Source organism: Pseudochaenichthys georgianus, chromosome 1 (assembly GCF_902827115.2).
Source record: "Pseudochaenichthys georgianus chromosome 1, fPseGeo1.2, whole genome shotgun sequence".
NCBI classification, from domain to species: Eukaryota; Metazoa; Chordata; class Actinopteri; order Perciformes; family Channichthyidae; genus Pseudochaenichthys; species Pseudochaenichthys georgianus.
Window position 1 is genome coordinate 36344252 of NC_047503.1, and position 10767 is coordinate 36355018.

General features: G+C 40.8%; 1 long non-coding RNA gene across 1 annotated transcript; it reads right to left on the minus strand.

Moving 5' to 3' along the window:
• Nucleotides 1-1621, minus strand: LOC139434725 (uncharacterized). The gene is made up of 3 exons (XR_011644029.1): nt 1443-1621; nt 658-737; nt 1-85 (listed from the first exon to the last, which is right to left on the minus strand). It is a non-coding gene; the product is annotated as an uncharacterized lncRNA (long non-coding RNA).
• Nucleotides 1622-10767: the final 9146 nt, after the last annotated feature.

The following is a 10767-nucleotide window of genomic DNA, read 5'->3' on the forward strand; positions in this document are numbered from 1 at the left end:
TTAAAATCTCATAACATCAGCTTTTAATGTTCCTCTTGACCCTCAGAGAAGGAGAACATGTCGTGTCTTTCAGGTATGTCCTTTCCTAACAAAAATGACAGGAAACATACAACATATTATTGCAGAACAAGTGTGTTATTTATGAAAGCGGTGTGTTTGTGTGTTTAGGGGCTGTAGATATAATTATTTTGTAATTGTAATGTTTTTTTTTTATTTCAACAATGAGCTACAAAGACAATCAGATTATGAATGAACAGTATGAAGTTCATCAACATTGAAATATATGTTATTATCAAAATAATATTTAACTGTTATCAAAACGTAGTGCAACTGTAGAAGCTTGCTCTGTTGTCTCACTGAAAGAATAACTTTTACCACGTTTTTTACAGACAATATTGAGAGATAAATAGTAGCAGTTATATGTTATATGTGTTAAATATCTTTGCCTTCAATACATTAAATTAGAAAGCTGACAAAGTCATATTGCTAAATATCTAAATGTAACTTTTTGCATGGAAAAAACCCTCAACTTAACTGATGTGTAGCTGATCTAGTATTTAGTATTGTTTAATGGAATGTATATCAGTGTATTCAAGTCAATACTTCATTCATTTAAACCAATATATTTCTTGATTCTTGAAAAAAGAGTATTTGTACCTGTGCTGAAGTTCACTGCTGTGAGGAGTCCAGTTCTGTCTCTCACTCTCTGGTCCAGCCTGTCTGCATCACCTGGACACCTTAAACAAACAGATATATATATAGATATGTAAAGTACCATGTGTACAAACAATATAACTGATTCTCTTCTGTTGGATTGTATATTGTCCGAGTCAGGGTCCTTTTTATTTTACTGTAACTTTGGAAGTTGTGTTACCAATGCTTACTGTTTATTTGATACCAATTTGGTAATGCAACTAATAAAAACAACAAGGTTTGGGTTCGTTCTTCAGATGACTGTGACGTTAACGTGTAAGCTCGATAATGAACTCCAGCTCAACCAACCATAGTGTAATATCTAAGTAATCATCTTGAAATATGACATTAATAATTGTAATATACAAAAATCTTATTGTGAGGTTGATTTCACATAACTACTTCGACATTAGCTTGTCTACATACTTGAGCATAGCCAATTTAAATTAACCTTAGATGCATACAGTTCCTCCTACATAATAAAATATCTCTAAGTTACAAGGATGTAACCTTATTTTATCAACCTCAAACAGAAGCCGTTTGTTCAACAGTATTATCCCACTTAACACTTGTCTATTTCGTTTTAACCTTTATATATACCGTCTATGATTTTAACTTGGAGGCTACGATTATAATCGTTAGCACCGATGTAGCTACCACTAGCTTACATGCTAACCCAAGCCTTACCATTCATTACGTAGCTGATTAAAATCATTAACACATCAATAAAGCACTCGAATTTCACTTACCGCATTCATGCACCGTCTGTTTTAACCGCAGAGCGAGTCACAATAGTCCGATATATAAGCATGAAGAACAAACAACCACGGCCGGCTACAGGTTGTGTTTCCTGGATGAGCTGAGCAGGCAGAGTCCCTGTAGCTTCACGGAGCAGCTAGCAGAGAGACAAGAAGCTAACAGCGGCAGGCACTTGACAGAGCCGTCACTCAATGTGACCACGCCCTAATTGATGCACAAACTTTAAGACCTAATATAAATAAAAGGGTCGCGTTAGAAAACAATTCACTCTCAGATCCATAATCATGAAGGTGGAATCTAACTATATCGATAATAAAATGTATGGAGCCAGGGGTAGAAACATGTTTTTTTCTGCTGTAAAATTGGGCATTTTAACATGGGGGTCTATGGAAATTGCTCCTTTCTGCAGCCATCGCCTATCGGCCAATATATGAACTGCAGTGTGTGACACTTCCGTATTGGCTTCACGGCTCTACCCCACAGTTTGCCGCTTGGTGGGCAGTGGACACTATTTCGCTGACGTTCTCCGTGTCAACAGGAGTGTCTGCACACAAACAAGACCGCAATTATGGCTGAAGCAAAAAATCCCAAAATATATAATTTTCACTCCGAGTGGGAGGGTGATCATTTTTGTATCTATTCCAATTCAAAGTCCATCTGTCTCATCTGCAATGCGAGCGTGGCTTTATCGAAGGGTAATTTAGGAGCGGCATTTCAAAACAGTGCACAAACGCTACGAGACGGAATTCCCTCCTAATTCTGCGCTCCCAAAGGGGAGGGGCCTGAAAGGACAGCTAAATGCACAGCAGTCCATTTTCACCAGGCCCAACAACAAGAGCAAGGCTGCTACCATAGCATCTTATCGTGTCAGTCATGTTCTTGCGAAACACATGAAGTCTTTCAAAGACGGCGAAGTTGTGAAAGAAGCTTTCCTGGAGGCTGCCGACGCGATTTTTGGGGGACAGTAAAAATAACAGAAGCATTTCAACAGGTTGTTGATATAATAAAAACTCAAGTTAGATACCGTTATTAATCAGCTGTAAGTTTTAATTTGTTTGAACTTATTCATTATAATTATTGTACAAAATGGTATAAGAATGCAAACTTAAATTGATTATAGTCTTATCAATTCAGGTTAAGAAACTAGTGTTGCTTGCATCCTATTTTAAAGGCATTTATTTTTATAATCTACTAAAATGCAACAAAAAAAGGGTTTGATTCTATTAATTTTGTCTTTTTTATTGCACTTTGGCAGCAGATTCCTGAGTAACTTCAGGTCTGAGTTGTCTTATTAGTAAACCTCATTTATACTTTTGTAGCAACACTATTTTTATATAATGGCAAAGAAAGGGTTCTTTTCTTTTTTCCCTGTGTCATATGTGGCAGCACTGTTCAATGTATCTTGAAAACATTACCCACTGTAGTATGTGACGTGTGAATAAACTCCAACTCTGTATCAACAACACTGTTGTGTAACTTCAGTTAAATACTTGTATGTGTGTAGATTAGAAAGAGGTAAAATAAAGGATCTGCAGTATTTTATGGAGTATTAAAGGTCAGTTTTATACAAGTAGTGTGTATTTACCTGGTAGCAGGCTGTCAGTAATGGCTACGCCTCTTTATTTGGACTGGTAGATCTCGGCAGACTGGCAACTTTAAAAGTAGCTCTCGGTTCAAAAAAGGTTGGGCACCCCTGCCCTAGAGGGTGTTAGGTCCACTCCCCACTTATAAAAATAGCACTTTACCACTGCACCCTCTCTAATCTCAGATGCACCCTTAGTCATTTTGTTCTGGAACCGGGCCTGTGAGAATGTTAACGCATGTTTTAGCAATTGTGTACAACAACTAGTGGCTTATTATTATTTAATAGGGCACCAAACATCTTTAGTCAATATTTAGCATGTCAATATAAAAAAAGACAATAACAAAAAACACAGATTAAAAAAAAGACAAGAAAGAACACAAGACACACAAATACATGAATTATACATCAAAAATGTATTCCTGTCAGATCAAAGCAAGTCATAAAGACCATAGGTAACATATAAAGTATAAAGAAACATACATATACTAACATAACTTACAGTGCTGTAAGTTCAAAGGTCATCCCTTGTTTTGCGAATTGAGGGACCATTTACAAAGGATTGGGGCATATTGAAGCCCCTTCAGGTGTAATAGTCGTCTTTTATCAACTAAATGAAATCTAACAGTACAAATGGTGTGCTGGTTTGTGTGATACTGTTTTGGCAGCATGTTCAATAAAGTTATCTTGAACTAATTCACCTAAACTTGGGCCATTGTGTGGGTAAACCTCACTTAAACTGTGTGTGTGTGTGTGTGTGTGTGTGTGTGTGTGTGTGTGTGTGTGTGTGTGTGTGTGTGTGTGTGTGTGTGTGTGTGTGTGTGTGTGTGTGTGTGTGTGTGTGTGTGTGTGTGTGTGTGTATGTGTGTGTGTTTCTGTGTGTGTGGTCTGCCGTCTCAACCGAAGCAATTGCTAATTAACACTGGGGAAGGCATTGAGCGGCTTTTGGGCCTCTCGGACCACTTACTGTAACTCTGTTCCACCCAGCCAATCTATTCAGCAAACTGCTTCCTTCTTAAATAGGATCCAGCTATTGAGATTAATGCTGTGTGCAGGTATTTGTGCCCCTATTTAAAGCATTTATTGATCAGTGCGTCTCTGGAACTCTGTGAAAGTACCTCGCTAGCATTCTGACCATAACCACCCCTCCCTGACACACACACACACACACACACACACACACACACACACACACACACACACACACACACACACACACACACACACACACACACACACACACACACACACACACACACACACACACACACACACACACACACACACACACACACACACACACACACACACACACACACACACACACACACACATCAGGAGGAACCCTCACCCTCAGCCCCTCGAGACTCCCCCAAGTGCTGTGGTCTGCAGGTATTGGAGCACTATTATTAGCTTTGTTTGCTTCAAACACACTTTCACATCAACTCTATATGCAGGAGCTCGACTACACAAGGTTTGCACTTACTTGTTTAACTTTAAAAAAGGTATAGAATGGGCCCAAACTCACTCTTTTGAATATTAAACACTATCATAAAGTTGATAGTTTAGTAAAAGATGGGAATTTAGTAGCTGTGGTAATATTAACTTTAGTCGGCAATGAGTGTTTATGTGTGTCATTTATCTCATTTATGTGCACTGATTTAATCTCAGAGTCTCTGGCATTGTGTCATGGAGCTGTGTTTCACCGAGGGGAGGGGAGGGGAGGGGAGGTTCAGCCCCTGCTCTGAGACAGAGGGTGAAGAGCCAGTAATAACCAAAGGCATCTCACTCCTGAAAGTGCAAACAAAAGCCTTGCGAGTTAAAAACCCAATAAGTCAGTAATTAATAATCTATTCTTTGGACAAGATATCAGTTTATTACATTCATAAGACAAAGGCTGCACTCAAGCAACAAATGGAGGACACTTCATAAATAAAGCAAATACATTTCCTCTAAAAAGGCATTTATCCTTAATGTAATGCGAAGATATTCAACTGTCAACCATAAACATTCAATTCATTTGCATAACTGTAATGTTCTTGGAGAGAATGTTTTTGAAAAAACTTGATCGAACATCCCTAAAAAGCAATGTAAAAGAGGTCACTCAGTGAAAACACACACAATTATCCACCAAAAACTGCAGTTCCCCTCAACTCTACACAGTACTACTGGTTGAACATAGTGGGACATTTAGCAGCTAAAGAGCCAGATATCTGTGTCAGGAGTTAATGGCTACAAAGAGAGAGCAAGAAGGATATATAAAACAGAAACAAAAAATCCAAGGGAATGATAATGTGGCTCCACTTTGATGAATTTATAAATATGCAACTGATTCCCAACATACAAGACCAATACATGAAACCAGACAGGAAAGTGAAAACAACTTTTCAGCCGGGTATCACAGTACCTGTACTTGCACTTGCTTGCTTAAATCTTGACTGAAAGAAATCCCTAAAAAATAAAGACAACAAGCATAAATAGACTGTGAATATTACATTTTAAAGGCATATCATTTAGTTTTCTAAAACCATGTCTCGTGTTGTTGCCTTATTCGTTGTCTGCCCCTCATGACTTGTCTTCTGTTTTAATGCTGTGTGAGACAATTCTGCACGTTGGTTCTCAAACAAGTGACAGCTGATAAAATGTGGAGATGGAAGAGTTAAGGAAAAGGGAAAATATTTAGTTTTCTCTCATGTGCTGACTCTGATTGTGTCTTAAGTGTTTTATGAAATTCCCCCGGAGGGAGCAAAGAGGTGGCCAGAGACATCCATCACCTATTGGCTAAAACGCAGCAGGAAGACAGTCTACTGACACCTCAGACGCCCGGGGATAATAACACTTAGATATTGTTTAGTAGCACCAAAAATGTCAAAGCAATTTTGTTTCTTTATCCCTTTATTTCTTAAATTGAATTGGTGTTAATTAAATAAAAAAGTGGGTAATAACTTTGAGGCAATTTAAGGGAAATCTGATCATTAAAGGGGAATGATCAGATTTCTCCATTCACACCTCCACTAGACATGTGAAGAAACAGTATACAACTTTAAATACATTATGGCTGTTCCTGTGTAAGTGGATAACACTTATACACACAACCACACTCCTCATAAGAGCTATGTGAAGTCTCTCCTTATGTAAACAGAGGGAGGGGAGGGAAGACGGGGTACAGAGGAAATCCTCTGTTTAAATGCCAAGCTGTGCGTGCCATTCTCTCTCTCCTGCTCTTATTTCCTCTTTTCTGCACCTCTCAGGGCTCAGATTCTCCACCTTCGCCTCTCCTCCGCTCCTTCTTGTGTTTTTCGTGCATGTGACTGTGTGGGCTCACATTCATGATCCTGGTCGTGCATTTGGAAAGATGACACGGACCGCTTTTGTCTTCGTGCCACCAGAATTAATCAACAGGGAAGAGAAGGAATGAACACAGGATATATGTTGGAGTAAAAGAAAACAAATGTGCGCAGCTGTAAGGAGGAAAAGATGGATGAAAATGAATACTGGAAAATGATGCAGGGATGATGGTGTGGAGATTTTCCTAGTTTTAGTTATGTAGTAGAATGTCCTCTTGATAAATAATGTTTATTTGCATAGCACACAACCACTGTTAGAACAAACAAAGGAACATTATATGGTAGAAAAGAAATAGGAAGTGTTAATCAATAAGTATTAAAATGGGCACATAAAAAACCCAATTCAAGAATTCAAGGTGAAATGTATTTCAACTCAGGTGAACTAATGTCACCTCATCTGCACGTTTTGTAGCTATGCGGAAAAGAAATGTGTTCCCAAATTTGATTTAAGTGAATTGTAAAGTGACCGAGAGAAAGAATCGTACGAAGTGAGCTCGAGCGTCTCAATTCTCCTTTTCACACCATCTCGCTGCTATGAAAGCCCAAGATGATGTGTGTGTGTGTGCATGAGTGTTAGTGTGTTTAAACAGTAGCCCCTTGCTGACACAGCACTCCTTCAGGAACTTGGGATTGTGTGTGTGTGTGTGTGTGTGTGTGTGTGTGTGTGTGTGTGTGTGTGTGTGTGTGTGTGTGTGTGTGTGTGTGTGTGTGTGTGTGTGTGTGTGTGTGTGTGTGTGTGTGTGTGTGTGTGTGTCCTCTGCTCCCTGCAGATATGCTTCCACAAAAAGACTGTAGAAGCAGTAAAGACCTTGGACAGTGTGTGTGTGTGTGTGTGTGTGTGTGTGTGTGCGTCAATTCATTTCTGTTAAAAGCTGCTTTGGTACACTGTTAATTTTGATGTATTTCTACAGTTAGTAACCGTTGGACGACTTCAAAGTTGTCTCGAAATTTAAATATGGTGTAACTTATGTTAAGCATTCACAAACTCACTCAGTCAGGTTAAGCAGATTCATCACATCTTTAATAAAAGTAAAAGTGACCATTAGCACATTAGAGATGACAAGGAGAACATGTTGTGTTGCTTTTCCTACCTACTTACGAAAAAGTACAACTTTCTAGTTGGATGAGGTTGTTGAAAAGATAGGCCTGCCGCCGCTTTTCTGGGATTCGGTGGGCTCTGAAGGGGTGACCACTCTTTAATGAAGAGAATGTACAGAGTCCACAACACCACAACAGCTACCCTATGATGCAAGAGCTCAAATCCACATCCAAATAATGATCCATGACCAGGCGGTGGATCCTCAGAGAGCGTTACAGAGACCAAGTTGGCTCTTCGAGTAGACTGAACTGGTCATCAGCACACTACTGTCATCTGCAGGATTAAAAGAGTAATGACAAAGGAAGATGGACTGCTGTCACACTGTGACACCTGTGACACCAGGCCAGAGTGTAAACTCAGAAGTGAGAGCTTTTGCAGCTACAAAAACTATTTTGATGAATTAAAAACCAAATTACAGATGAGGTTTACTATCAAAAAACGAATTTTTGTCTGAGATCTTCTTAGTGTGAGAAGATTAAAACCTCACTGAAATATCGTCTCATCTCACAAGATGCTGTGAAGTTGTTGGCCTGAAAAAATAATAAAACACGGTTTTTATCTCTAAAACAATGTTGTCTGCTCACAATGCTTTTTTACTGATGATGTTGACTAAAGTGGCAATGAAAATACATCTGCAGATTTCCTCAATTATTCAAATAATCGTCAGCTGTAATGTATAGCTCAAAATCCATAGTTCGAAAATAGACTATTGTTATGTAATGCTGAATTGTCTAGTGTCATTCTGAACAACATCACCTTTGACTGTTGACTGTCTGATCAGATAAATATACAATCTCTCATGTATCTTCCTTTCTCTCTCTGTCTTGCTCTTTCTGTGGTTCTCCTCTCTTCTGTCCCACACTGTCCTGAAGCCAGAGCAGCTTGATCAATGGTATTGATGAGGAGATGCTAATAGCAGATGCTAATAGGGCCAGTATGAGTAATAGACCAAGGTGGCCATTGATCTGCAGAGTTAGCATCTCGTTCTAAAACAGCTGATTCAACTGCATAGTTGGACTAAAAGTGCCACCCTTGCTGTGTGTGTGTGTGTGTGTGTGTGTGTGTGTGTGTGTGTGTGTGTGTGTGTGTGTGTGTGTGTGTGTGTGTGTGTGTGTGTGTGTGTGTGTGTGTGTGTGTGTGTGTGTGTGTGTGTGTGTGTGTGTGTGTGTGTGTGTGTGTGTGTGTGTGTGTGTGTGTGTGTGGCCTAGCATTACTATACTTGTGGGGACCTAAATCTGTTTACACAGTCACGTGTGGGGACTCGCCTCCCTTATCGGGACAAATTGGAGATCCCCATGAGGGGAATCGATAGTTACGTATGTAACTACGGTCCTATGAATACTGGATGACCGCCGGAGGCGGTGCTTTAGCACTGGATAGCTTCCGTCTCGCGCATGTGTAGGTCGAATATTTATATCAACAAAGTCACGTGTGACCTCGTATGACCCCGGAAGGCATAAGTTCCGGTGTTGTCAACGAGTTCAGTCCTATGGAATCTTCTCGCAGAAACACGAGATTCTGAGTGACCAAGAAACTCTGGCGGTCATCCAGTATTCATTGAACCGTAGTTACATACGTAACAATCGTTCTATTTCATCCATACTGACCGCCAGAGGCGGTGCTTTTGCACTGGATGACCTATACCAACAGAGTCACGAGGAAGTCTGAATACTCCCCCTGCTATAAGGATGGCCTAGGCTGACTCTGCAGGAGGACCACACCCAGCGGGTGAGGGGCGGCAACATTCACCCTGTAGTATCTGGCGAATGTGCTCTGGGATGCCCATGTGGCCGCAGCACATATGTCCTTGCACCTTAGGGAGGAACGCTGTGTTCGGCCATAAGGTGACACCTGAGCCATCTGAGTTCCACCTCAGACACGAGCTGTTCGAGCTGTTGCTTTGCTGAGGTGATGGCAAGAAGGAAAGCAGTCTTAGCTGAGAGCCACTCCAGTTCTGCCTGTAACAAAGGTTCAACAGGAGGCGAGCATAGGGCATCCAGCACCAAGGGCAGGTCCCATGTAGGGGCCCTTGGGATATTCGGGGGGGGCGAAGCCTCAGAGCTCCCCCTTAAAAAGAGGGATACCAACCTATGGCTCGGGATACCAACCTATGGGTCGGGCCCTCCAGTGGCCAGACCCACAGCTGGAGGCGGCAGGGGTCGGGGTGCCACATCCGACCCTCCAACTGAGACAAGAGGTCCTTCCTGTTGGGGAGACGCCAAGGCGTCCCACAGCAGAGTCTGTGCAGCAGATGGACAGGCCTGCACCTAGCTGGGTTAAACAAGGAAGTTTAACAGGACAGCCAGGCAACTGCTGCTAGAATCAAGCAACACGCCTACCAGGAGCGGGGGCGAGAACATTGCCTTCACTGGTTGAGTTAATAACGAATGCCAGATGCAGCGTAGGCTGGAGCGGGGTGCGAGAACACAGCCTTCACCAGTTACCTGCTGAACGGAAAGAGTAGAGCAACGCTCCTACTCGCCGAACACAAAAGGGATGTAACTACACCCATGTTACCAGCAGAGGGAGCGGGAGCGAGAGCACTGCCTTCACCTAGCTGGAAAAAAAGAAGTTTCAGCAGGACAGCCTATCCAGTCGACTGCTGCTAGAATAAAGCATCACGTCTACCTAGGGTTGGGTATCGTTTGAATTTCCACGATTCTGATTCCGATTCCGATTCTACTTTTCGATTCCGGTTCTTAACGGTTCTCAATTCCGATTCTTTGAGGGGCAGGGTAAAAAAATGATACATGCTTCTTCCACCAAAAAAATTACATTTATTCGAGAAACTTTTACACAGGTTAGTTTACAGTAATATTCACATTAATCAGTCTGTTTATATTCACTGCTATGTAACTGTAACCTGAGAACCACTGAAGCTACAACAGTGCAACTTTTAAAGGAACCCCCCCCCATTTAAAAATAGTTCTTGTTGAGAAAAACAAGCATATCTGCCTTCTCAGGCATTCCCGGGAAGAAATGTTTGAACATTTTAAAGTATAATGCTTCAATCTGGTGCACTTTAAGCAGAATTACTAGAGACTAGATCTAGGGGGTACAACTCTAAACACCCATATGAAAAATATCGGTTTACATTTTAATAATTAAATAAGTATGTGAACATAACCAATAACCTACCATAGCCAATAACAAGTAACGTATTTTATTTTTGTTGTTCATTCATATCTTATTCTACTATTTTATTTATGCATATTTTTTTATCTCCCCAGTTTAAAACAATATGTCTGGTTTACTGTCCTATAGTTTACATTGGAATGATTTCAAAC